Below are 12,583 nucleotides of genomic sequence, written 5' to 3' on the forward strand. Positions count from 1 at the left end.
AAGGAAAGGGAAAAGCAGACATACACCAGTTTCCACCAACAAAATGACTACTCAGGCAAAGGTTCTTCCTCTGCTGTACGAGAGATCCCATCCCCTTTGAGGGTCGCTTTACTATGTGTTAATTGTGAGTAAGTTTCTCCAGTCATCATAACAACTCCTGACTGCAGAACTTCTCTCCTAACCCCCACTCTGATATGTTCACTCCCCATCTTCCAACTCTTTGATCCTTTGCCTACATGTCATGAAGTAACTGAGTGGATCAAGATGAGCTGGGATGAGTAATGGTTGTGGCTGTGTTTGCTCAATGGGAAAGAAGTAGTGTTGCATTCTGAACTACATTATCAAATTTTGGCAACTGAACAGGAAGTCCCTTCAACCTCCAGGTGGGCAAAATATTGATGATCTGTCTTGATTTGAAGAAGGCTTGGTTGTGGCTTGGGCGAATTCCTCCCAGCATTCTCCTCTCAGTTTCCAATCCTCGTTTCAGCTCTGCTTTCTCTGACTGCACAGCACTTACTTTCCAAATTAAAATCTTTAACCAACCAACCTTACCCATTCCTAGGTTCTCTTCTTTCAAAACCTTTCATTTTTAATCCAGCCCCACCTCACTCCAGCTGGGTTTCTCATCTGCTGGAGCTTAACCTACAGCTGTCAGAAATTTTTATTTTTCCTTTAATTCTCTAGGTATCAGTTCAGAGAAATTAATTTTGCCAGTGATGTGATGACCTCTTCTTCCTGACACCACTTACTCAATATAAAGGACATTAATGTTTGCCAAGAGTGTGAATATGCTGAATAAGCTGAAGAAACTTTCCACTTTGGTACCAACTTCTCCAGTTCTTTCTGAGTCTATCTTTACCTAAGCAAGAGCCATGTTCCATGAAGAATAAATTGTGGGATCGTGCACATTGAGAGCTGATTCCTGTTTAAAAAAACCCCGCAGCATCTTTCTAAAGCCATTTTGTGGCCATGCCTTTTCTTTTCTGTGCTTTCTGTAAAACAACAGCTCCCACTCAACCCAGAATTCTAACCCTTCTCCAGCAAATTGGTTTAGTGCTTACTCAGAGCACAGGCTCCAAGGAATATCTTTCTCAGCACAATTCATTTTTAGAAAAAGGGAATTGTGAAGCATCAATATGAGATTGTTACAGTACTGTAACTCCTGTTATTTGACAATGTGCTCATTGGCACAGAAAGTGACTTGTACCAAATAACTGCTTCTTACTATTAAGTTGTCAATGCCCTTGTACTCATCTTTTCATTCTAGATTAAGAAACCAACAGAGAGATTAAGTGATTTAACCAAAGAGTTACTACCTCTCATTTTTACTTCACTAAATATTAAGATTTCCTTGAAATATTTGAGGCAAAATGCCTTTCAAACTGTTACATCAAGTAATACAATACAGTAAAATGACAGAGTAGCACTTGAATGATGTGAAGGCAGAACCACCTTTTCAGTGCATTACATCACAACCCCTTCACTAAAATCAGTCTAACCACATCTGTTTACAGCTGCCGAGATTCTGGCCTGTGAATGCAAGTCATCAATTACACATCACTTAATATATTTACTGTTTTTTTCCAGTTCACAGTAATTCTTTCTGGTGTTTTCGTTGCATTGTTCAACCCAGCTTCAAAGCTCCCAAGTATTAACATTCCATCAATTATCCCAGGGAACAACTGGGGTCGAAGCAATGGGAAATACCTTTCCTCCTTTTCCTTTTTGTTTTATAATATTCTTAAGTCCCTCTTGGACCACACAAGGCCATTTTTAGCTGACTCCTGAAGCTCTGGTATACCATTATACGTGTCCTTCCAGTGTCACATGACTGAGGCTACAATAAGTATTTTTCCATTTCTTCTATGTGTGTTTATTTTATGCTCGCTGTGTCTGTGTTATTTTGTTCATCCACACCTCTACACTGAGGAAATGCCACACCGAAAATTACAAACACAGGCAATCAGCATGCCATTTCCTTCCAAAAGTTTGAGTCATTCCCTTCCCAAACTCTAATTTTTTTTCTTTTATTTTTTGTCAAAAATGAAATGATGGGAAAGCAGAAGTTTACAGAATTGCTCTGTTGCAAGGATTTATTTCAGGTTTGGGTTTGGAATGTGTTTCAAACTGAGCCAGACCTCTCTGAAATACATAGTCTTGCCATAAAAGTGTCAGGGACCCTTAAACAAATCACTGGTTACTGGGTTTTGATCCTAATGGATCAATTCCAGAACTGCAGCAGGTTTTATATTCCTCCCAACCTTTCCAGAGCTCACTAAAAACATCTGCCTTGAATAAATCCACAGCAAACAGAAATTTATCTGCTTATTTAATGCCCAGCAGCAGAAGGCTATAACCTTTATTTACAGCTTGGCCTGTGTGAGTATTGCCAGTTCCATTGAGGCTACAGCTTCTCTTTACCTGTTCTACAACAATAACAAGTGGAAAATTGACAGCAAGCAGCAAATAGCCATTGCATCAGCACAAACATGAGTTTTGAGTTTTTATCTGGACGCATCAATTGCTTAGAGTGTTCCTGGGAAAGTCTGCTAAGGTAAAAGAGGCCTTCTGCTCTGTGCAGAAGGGGACAGCAAGGGGACAGAGCTGAGAGAGAACCTGTTGTGTGTGAAACTCCCAGAGTTAGGATTGTTTTGCATCTGGGTCTGAGGGAATACTATTGAAGAGGGCAGCACTAGATGCCCAAAGAAAAGAAATAAGGGGTCAAAAATAGAACAAATCTATGGAAGCCGTACACTAAAGGATAGAATTATTAAAAAATGCACCAGTACAAACTATTCCCCTCTGTCACAAAGCAAAAGGCATTCAGTGACCACCAATGGCAAATATATTCAGTGATCCTTTTGCTTGTTCAAAAGGACAGGAAAGATTTTTTAAAAATTAGCCTATATCTTAAAAGAGCTGTTTATACACTAATTTCAAAGAACCATATGTTTGCCTACTTAAACACATCACTGGCTCCAGTGAGGTCAACAATGAACATAAACACACAGCACACAAACTATTCCCCTCTGTCACAAAGCAAAAGGCATTCAGTGACCACCAATGGCAAATATATTCAGTGATCCTTTTGCTTGTTCAAAAGGACAGGAAAGATTTTTTAAAAATTAGCCTATATCTTAAAAGAGCTGTTTATACACTAATTTCAAAGAACCATAGCTTTGCCTACTTAAACACATCACTGGCTCCAGTGAGGTCAACAATGAACATAAACACACAGCACCCAAAAGAGTCAGCAGTAAGTGACAATAAACCAAAGTGTAAGTGAAACTGTGAAACACTGATGGGCTGTGAACCATTATTGAGAATTTCTCACTTTGACAGTAACACCTAAAGACTATTAGAAATGATGGCAAACATTAACATGACATATTCAAGCACTATAATCATTATACTGGCTGAGATGTTCAGTGCTTGATGTTAAGGACTAGATAAATGTCCCATTTTCCTACTTAAGGTCATATTTAACACACAAGCAATGAGATCAGGAAGAAAACAGCTTTCAAAAGGATTTATTTGCTTGCAAAATCTCCTCAGATTGCATCATATATACAGGTACCCACAAATTGTACTACGACTGGCAACGTTACAGCTGTTAAGAAGTTGCTATTCAAAATAACTCCCCTCCTAGAGATGATTTCATATGCTGCAATATGAATTCACTAATGACTAAAATTGCTCAGAAGAGACAATCCTTCTCCCATGAAATCAGAATTTTAGGACATCCAGATTTTGTCAGCATACAGCATTCAGTTGTGCTGCTATTTCTGTAGACTACCTTTGCCTTAATTCCACAAAGTCCAGAATTAAGACCTATGTGTGTGTTGTATTCAATCAATTCAATAAAAGAATCATTTGTATTTGTGTGGTTCGATCCATCTGAAGAAACTTGATTTTGAATTTACATTTGAAAGACAGAAATGTTATCTATTCACATGCTATTCAAAATGAAGCTTTCAACCTAATTTTCACACCTTGCTGCTTTTTGAGGAAGGTTGTCCCCTTTGTTGGCTCTTAAAGAATAACAGGGTAGTATTTGAGGACACGGTTTAGTGGTGAACATGTGGGGTGAGAAGCTGGTGGTTTGACTTGATGATCTCAGAGTCCAACCTTAATGATTCTATGATTCCATGATGTAACACTCCAAAATAAGCAGGTTTTATGCTCCTGCAGCTAAGTGACACTGCTTTTTGACACCTGTTTCTCAGTGAGAAGAACTTGGAACTGCCCATTTATATTTGAGACAGACAAATACAATATATACTTCTTACAGTAAATCTGTACATGTACACGAATAAAGCATTATGCAAATACAAACTTTTCCACTTGTCTTGAGACTTTTAAGGATATGCAGACCTTGAGGCTACCACGAGTGATGCTCTTAGCCTGTATCTCAATCATTGCAACACAAAGAAATAATTTCTTTAAAACACTGATTGTTGGTACTGTAGTTAGCATATTTATAGTTAGACTGTAGCATCTGGAAGTTGTAAAGCAACACAAAAACAAGGTTTGGATGACCTGGGTAACAAGTCATATATGAAGAAAAGCAGTAATGAGAAATGTTTTCTAATACATAAAAATACCTGCAAAGCAGAAGAGAATAAACTATTTCCCACACCACAGTGTGGGAAGGGCAAGCACTAAATTTTCAAGAGAAATTGGTCAGTGGGTTGGCAGATGACGTCTGACAGCAGTGACCTCCTCTGAAGGAACAGCAGGTGTTTACTTACGTGGCTGCCTGCCTATCTTAACATTAAGGAATACCAGAAACTGAGGGAAATTTGAGAAGGCTTTGTAGCCTATTCTCTGTTCCATGCCCATCCTCGACCAGAAACCATCAATTTCTGGGAGCTACACATCAGAAAAGGCCACAGAGAACAGAAGCTGCAAGGGGATAAAATGAGCATAGCTTCACTTAGGGTTGTCAGATGTTACCCCTGAGCTCCCAAGTGTTTGCTGTGGGCAGATGATTAGAAGTCACACCAGAAGGACACGTCAAGAGATGTGAAAAACCACTCAGAGTATGTGCCAAACTTTGACCTTTATTCTGCTGCCTGTGAACTTGGCATAGCAAATACTCATTACTACTAGGGAGTAAACTACTTGCACTTTTTGCAAAACTTGGAGTAATGAGCTCATCTGAAGGTCATACAGTTGAAGGCTCTCATGCCAAGAGACTCAATCCAAACAGTAACAGCTGTACTGTGGATGGAGCTCATCCTAGGTCCTACAAAAAAAGAGGTGTTTCCCATAGTCATCAGACTCTATCCACTGTCCCCTACCTTCCTTGGATTGAGACCCAAGAGATTTTGGATCTGGACCTTGATTAAAAGACTTGTGAGGGGAATTAAGTACTTGAGAACAAACTTAGCAGAGAATGCTAAGAACTGGATACACCATGTCATCAGTCCATGTAAAGAGAGCTGTGCATTCAAACTAGAAAAAAGCACCACTTCTTGTTTTAAGAGTTTATACTGCTGTGAACTCCTAATTTCAGTCTTAAGAAAGAAGTGCTATAAAACTGTTGAGACTACAACTGAACATCATGATTACAGCCCACCTAATAGGTAGTATAATTTGATTTTAATTTAATTTTTATGGTTGGTGCAGGTGGGAGACGCAGTTCTGGCCAGTGCAGGTCTTTTGTAAGTCTTGTAACAAAGCTTCTGTTAGGCTCAAGCTGCAGTTTGCTTTAACAAATGAACAGCAGATGTTCTTGATAAAGGAAAGTGGACATGATACATTGTTAAACTCCTTTTGAGACTTTAAACACACACAAACCATATCTCAAGAGTAGCTTACCCCTTTTAAAAGCTTGCTTTTAAAACAGAGAACTTGCCTGGCAAGGTTAAACATGAAAATGTTAAATATTTGGAGACTTAGCTATAACCTTGCAAACAAAGCGAATAACCTGCCTCTTCTACAGAGCAGTCTAGAATCCACAGCTGTCTCATTAAAGCAAAACTGGAGTACAGTAGGAACAAAAATGCTCACCTCAAAGCATTACCTAATGTGCATACAAGAAAAAATAATGGTCTTTCTGTAAACCTTGGGTGTGTTCTATTTTTCTACTCTGTACTCAGCAATGCCAAATGGCACTTCATATTTTATAGTCCAGACACCAAACATGAGATCCTTTTGCAGATGGAACCCCACCAATTTTACTTTTGATTCTTTAAAAGCAGTTCTGCATAATCTGCTTATTCTGTATCTGCCTCTTCAACCCCTTTTTGCAGATTGCAAAGGTGCTGAACACTACATATACTACCACAGTTCTTTGGGGGAATCAGTTTTTATGGTACTCAGCAGGGAAGAATTTATGACCTATCCATGGAAGACATGGTCTGCTAACTGAAAAGCAGACAGCAGCTGCAGATAATTTCTTCTTCAATCTTCTACATTTAATCATATTTCTTTTGTGAAACTCAGTGTCAAGGGTTTCTAGAGGTGCACAGAGTATTGGCTTTGTGCTCAGTCACCAGAGTGTAGCTGTTTGAATAAAGCATTGCTTCCCCAGGTACCATAACCTCAACAAGTCCATTTGTCTTATGTTTTTTCTGAAGGACTCCAGTGGAATTTCAGAGTAGCACTGTATGCCAAGCTGCCTTCAGTTTATATAATTTCTGAGTTCAAACACCAGTCCCAATTAATGCAGCTCTTTAGAGAATACTTAAGCCCCGCTTATTTCTTTAGGAATTAATCGTATGTGCTTTTCTTAAATTAGATGTTCTTTCATTTAAATAATAAATTTAAATTTACTGCATTTAAAGTAACACTGTTATAGGAGTCTTCAGACACCCCAAAATAACCTGAAACATCATTCAGCTGAAATTCAGAACACTATCAAGATGGATTCTACCCTTTCCTGTACAGAGGACACAAAGGGAACACATTGTATAGAGGAGCACGTGTCGGTGTAGCTGGGATGTCAATCAGCAGCTGAACCAGAGGCTGTAAACCTCTGTTACATTAATGGGGGCATTTTCACACAGATGTTGCTGTCTCAGAGTGGCAGAGCTGTTCTGATGGAGCTTTAATAAATCATTCTACCAGTAGCAACATCTGCCTTTTTACTTTCCCCACACTGTAGCCAGCTGACCTGTAGCCATTAAGTGCATGACAAGAGTTTTATGCTAACCACCCACAGAGCTCACCTGGACCTTTTTTCCTGTAAGTACAGGTTTTCTAAACTTAATATGGGATTATAAATAGACTGAATCTCTGTCCGTCTTTAGTTCTATATTTAAATTTAGTCATTGTCTGATTTTCCCCATTTTTAAAAAGGCTTCCCTAGGCTGCCAATTCAAAACCAAACAGGTGCCATAAACCTTGGATAAAGACTAGGAGAAAGCTTAGCCTGTTTCCTCCAATGCCACCCAGATGCCATCCTGACACACAAACTTGACAAGGTCTCTGCAAAGTGGTAAAATTCTGGCATTTTATCAAAGTAGGAGTGTGCAGGAAACTGAGTTTTGTACAAACTGAAGACAATTTCAGTTCTGAAATAGGTAGCTGTCACTCGGGAAAGTGTGACTTTGACTTCATAACTTCACAGCCGAGGATCTGAGACATGGAGACACTCAGACTTTGTCAAACTCACACTAAAAAGAACTTAGTTTCCATATTTAGTAAGGTTAGATAAAAATAATCTGGCCATATTTCCTCCTTGCCAACAAATTTTCTATTGCAGGAATCAATGCAAAGACTGAAATGAAGCTGCAGCACAGGGAGGCCACTGCTCTTCTTACCACAAATAATAACAGAATGTGTTTGTATACAGATATCAAAGAGCATAGTATTGCGTGAACAGTAAAGAGGATCCAGACAGAACAGGTCCAGAGTCTTGGCAGCAAAATGAGAACCATGTAAAATAGTGTTACAAATAAGAGAATTAAGTCACTGCCACAGCAGAATGTGAGCAACTTACTAAGATACGGCTCTGTCAGCTCTCAATAACTTCAATGATGCCACATGTATGGGCCAAAAAGATTTGAAAGGCAAGGGCAAGCACAAGAGCTCTCTAAAAAACACGGAAGATAAACTTAGAAGCCCTCTCTTGGATGAAACTCTCATCAATTTTAATGAGAATTTTCTCTGGTTCTGAGTCTCCTCAAAGCAAAAAATAAGGCAAACTGCAAAGATGAAGCTTTCTTCCCACTTTCTTCCCATTGACCAACTTTTAAAAGGTGATAAATTTTGTGAGGTCCTGAGTAGCTTAAAATGCTAAAAAATTGCAAAGAAATAGCTGACCTAAGTGCATGGTTAAGGGTCACTTAGGATTATGCTGTAAGGATGTAAAGGAGTTCAAAGGGAAAAAACTGTGGCTGCAGAATGGAAATAAGGCTCTTGCTAGTTGTTCCACACAGCCCACTAAGCCCCATAAAATTTGCTCTCTTGCCCTATCCTCCCAGCTTTGGTGATTCTGACTCAAGATGTCTATGAAATATTACTAAATGAAGCAGCTGCTTTAAGTCAGTAGCCATGAGTTTAGGAGAATTTCAGAAGTTTCCTGGTAGGACCAGTGCTCATTTCAGAGCAGCAGCAATCTTTGCTACAGGATTTTGAGAAATCAGACGGGAGTTTCACTTTGTTGTGAGAGGTTTCAGAACAGGAGCGGTTCATTCATTTCCAGTTCAACAGGACAGCCTCATTTCCTGTGTTTGCCACTACTTTTGTTCATAAATTTTGTTTGGCAGCAGTAGAGGATTGAAACATAAAACAGTTTAAAACAATAATAATAAATTTTTGGGAAGTTGTCTCCCCTCTTCCCACCACGAAAAGCTTAGCTTTTAAGACTTGATGCACATTTTTACTTTCAGTTGTGAATCCTTCATTCATTCTTCATTCAATAACAATTCGGAAAGGTGGATAATGGTTAATGGTTGTTTAGACCATCAGCACAAGGAAGCCCCCTGAACAAGTATAGGATGAAATGAAAACCAATATTTTGCTCTGTCATTAGCAAAATATATGCACGTCCCCACTTAGAGACTGTAAACATTTTGCTGTTTTACCTCACAAAACTGATCACAGAATCCAGATGCTTTGAGCCACAGCTCGAGACTGGGACAGCATCAGGTCAAAAGACTCTGTTGATACCACACAAAAGAAGCACAACCAAACAGCATCAATTATTTTCAGAGCAACAATCCCTTCATAACAATAATATTTGGGGTTTGAATTGGCAGACACTTTTTAAAGACGACAATCCACTCTGTTTCTTTTTATTCTAAAGAGAATGTTCATCACTGACCGCAGTAAAACTTGCAAAAATTATTTTTCCTTTGCATATTATTTCTGGAAGACTGAAAGACTTTGTTTTTTTAACTTACTGATGTGAAGTTTCTGTCTTAATGGGACATGAATTTATTTTACATGTCACTGAACACTAGTGGCCCTATCTTTTTGTAGGAACTATGCCACTGAACAAATGTGCTTCATACTTTCCTAGCTCAGGGATGTTGTTCTTAGGGATTCAATATCAGTACATCCTATTAGTACATGCTATCAACAGATAAGGAATCTCTACAAATTTACATGAGCACACACAGTATGCATGACCCATTGTGGAAAATTAATTAAAAAAAGAGAAAATATATGCTTTCATTCTGTGCCCAAACACACAGCTACTGGCAAATGTGTTTGAAGCTATGAAAACCATAATTAAGGGCAGCAATCCGCATCTGGAATGTAAAGTGGTAACAAACACTCTGTGCTCTGAATGAACATACCCTCAGCTTCCAACCAGACAAGATTTATCTCCTGCAATTCAGGAGCCTGGCCATGGCCACAGAGAATGCTAAAACTCTGTTGCTGAGTTGCCTGCACAGTTGCATGTGCATTTAAAGACTGTCTGCTGAGAGTGACGAATGCTGCTGGCAAAGGCTGTGCTCTGGACAGGCTACAAAAACTCTCCTCAGTTCTGTGAACTGCTTTGTTAGTGCTTCCTGGTGGGGCTGAGAAGTGCCATTTGTTTTAAACTTCATTAAAAAGTACAACTGATGTGATTACAAAGAGATATAAAATGCAATGCTGGATTGTGAAGATTTAAATACATTAGAAAACTAGCATTTCTCATTGCACTGTTTGTTCCATTATGTGCAACTTATGGCCATGCATTAAACAATTAAGACTTCCATACAAAGTCCTATTGTGGAACATCAACTGCTCATCAGCAACTGTCTTTCATCCTGTAATAATCTGTAAAATCTATAAGCTTTCCCAAAAACACACATACACTTTTTAATAACAGCTTAGGAGAGGTAATTCAGACAGTACAATGTATGAATGGCTGTGTTTAAAATAAAAATAAAAATGAAGGGCTGAGCAACAACTGTTTAAAAGGAAAAACCCTCAAAGCACTAACTGAAATACTAAGTACAAATTGATGTGGCTATAAATTTCTAGTTCAACAGTTCAGGATAAATATTTATAGACATGCTGAGTTCAAGAGAAAGTTTGTGGGCTCGCCTCTTCTTTCTAATGCTTTCTCTCAAAACTGAAATTGCTGTGATCTTGGTAAGAGAAACACACACGTGCACTCAAAAGTAGCTCCGTTTGTTTGGGTTGCGGAAGAAGCGCTTACTCTGCTTATGCTTTCAACAGAGCTCCACTTCACTGCCGTTGCTGACATTGCTAGTGAGAGGTTTGAACAAATCCAACAGTGTTTTCCATTAAACCTGTAGCTGTGTAATAGTCTCCTGAGCAGACAAATCTTTGTCTACGCTTCCATCCATTAGCAGATCCCAACAAACGAGCTTTGTGTCAAGACTCTGAGGACCTAATTCTGGCATTGAAAAGGTGATGCCCTTAGTCCATCAGCAGACACCTAAATAGCTGTGATATTCACACCTATTGCAAATCTTAACTTTCTCTTCCAAAATCAGAAGCTATTTATCTCCAAGAAGGATAGATTTGTGTCTGAGGTACTGGATGGGAATTGAACCTCTGGAACACCGCAGTTCAGCTCTGAAACCAAGCATATATATCTGTGTGATCTTGCACAAGCCAATAACTCTCACCATGTCTCAGTACCCCACATAAATGTCAAGGAGGTAACAATGACTATTTCCTCTGTTGCTTTAGCTAGGAAGGCCAGCAGAGAAGGATCCAGCTCTACTCTGGCCTGTGTATGTGTTAAATACCATCTGCAGACATACACTAGGACTCTACTTGAATTAGGCTGTTTAAGTGGTACCATGAAATAAGCAAAAATCAATACCATTTGCCATAGTTCTTTAATCTGTATTTCCAAGATTTTATCATAATTTTTCTTCTAGTGCCTTGGCTTTCAGCATAACTTTGTTTTGAAATATTTATATTTGCCTCCCTGCAGAGACGAACTACTGAGTTATTCTTTTATAAGGGAACACCAGAGCTCATATAGACAAAAATAATCAAGCTTAAGTATATTGAACTCTTGTTCCAGGGTGTTCACAGAACAGAAAAATTCGTTATTCACTTTATTTTTTTTTTAATAATTATTTATAATTCATTATCTCTCTTTACCAGTATGGGAGCATGACATAAATGAATTAGATTTCACGTACTACCATGTGTGTGGGTGCCTTTACAAACCTTCTACAAAACAGTGTGCACTACATTAATATTCTAAGCTTTGCAAAAACAATTTAAATAATACATGCACCATAAGTATAGGTTTGCTGGCGTATAATGGGGCACATGGAAAGAATGGCAAACTCTCAAGCCACAGAGTTCCAATTTGACTCTACTACGCAGCCAGAGGAAAATTACCATTCTGATTCAACGTGAGTTGAGAAAGTGCAGAGCTGGATGAAATAATCGCAATATTCTGTTGCCAAAAGGCAAATAACCATGAGCAGAACTATTTAATTTGTCAGTCTTTGCTTCTCTATTTTCTTTGGGCTATGTGTGGAGATTGTTGACATCTTCAAATGAAAAGTTTTTGTATACATTGCACTTGGCATGAAGTATGGCTTTTAATTAGTATTTTAGCAAGCTAAGCTGTTGTGTTTATAATAAATGCTATTTCTATAGAGTAACATTTACCACAGTATTTTGAAAAGGTGCAGAAAAATAAGGAACATCCAGAAAGAAACATAAAATAACTTATTTTTCCATTTTGCCTCATTCTTCACGAGAACTACAAAGGTCTCCACATAAGCAATAAAACAATGCAAAACTGACTATGAATTTGTACCAGTTTTAGCCACAGTATTTTCAGAAGACAAGAATTGCTTTGTTCTGTCTGGCTACAGGTTTACAGCGATGTACTGACTTACAGAGAATAAAGCTGTCTTCATCACCAGAAAGCCTAGATTTTTTTTTTGAAAATGGAAGATTTCCAGGTTTCCACTATGTCTATTCCTAAAACTCCTGTGAAGAATAAAGGCATAAGAGCTTAGATCATCTCTAGACTCTCACTACAGCATATTTTTCATGTGGGATGGCTAGCTCAGAGGTCAAGTCACCAACTTGTGAGTCAACAAACATGATTTAATTCCCAACCTGGTTATCAGGTCTCCTAGAAGAATAAAGTTAACATATTTAGGCAAGCAATTCCAAGCCCTTATACTGGAAG

General features: G+C 38.5%; 1 protein-coding gene across 1 annotated transcript in view; it reads right to left on the reverse strand.

Annotated features, from left to right (window-relative positions):
- Nucleotides 1-12,583, reverse strand: part of MYLK (myosin light chain kinase) — a gene marked incomplete at its 3' end in the record, with an annotated part of 183,550 nt that overhangs the window by 102,570 nt on the left and 68,397 nt on the right. The gene's annotated exons all lie outside the window — the stretch shown is intronic.

This window comes from Lepidothrix coronata, unplaced genomic scaffold, assembly GCF_001604755.1.
Source record: "Lepidothrix coronata isolate B3197 unplaced genomic scaffold, Lepidothrix_coronata-1.0 Scaffold86, whole genome shotgun sequence".
Taxonomy (NCBI): Eukaryota; Metazoa; Chordata; class Aves; order Passeriformes; family Pipridae; genus Lepidothrix; species Lepidothrix coronata.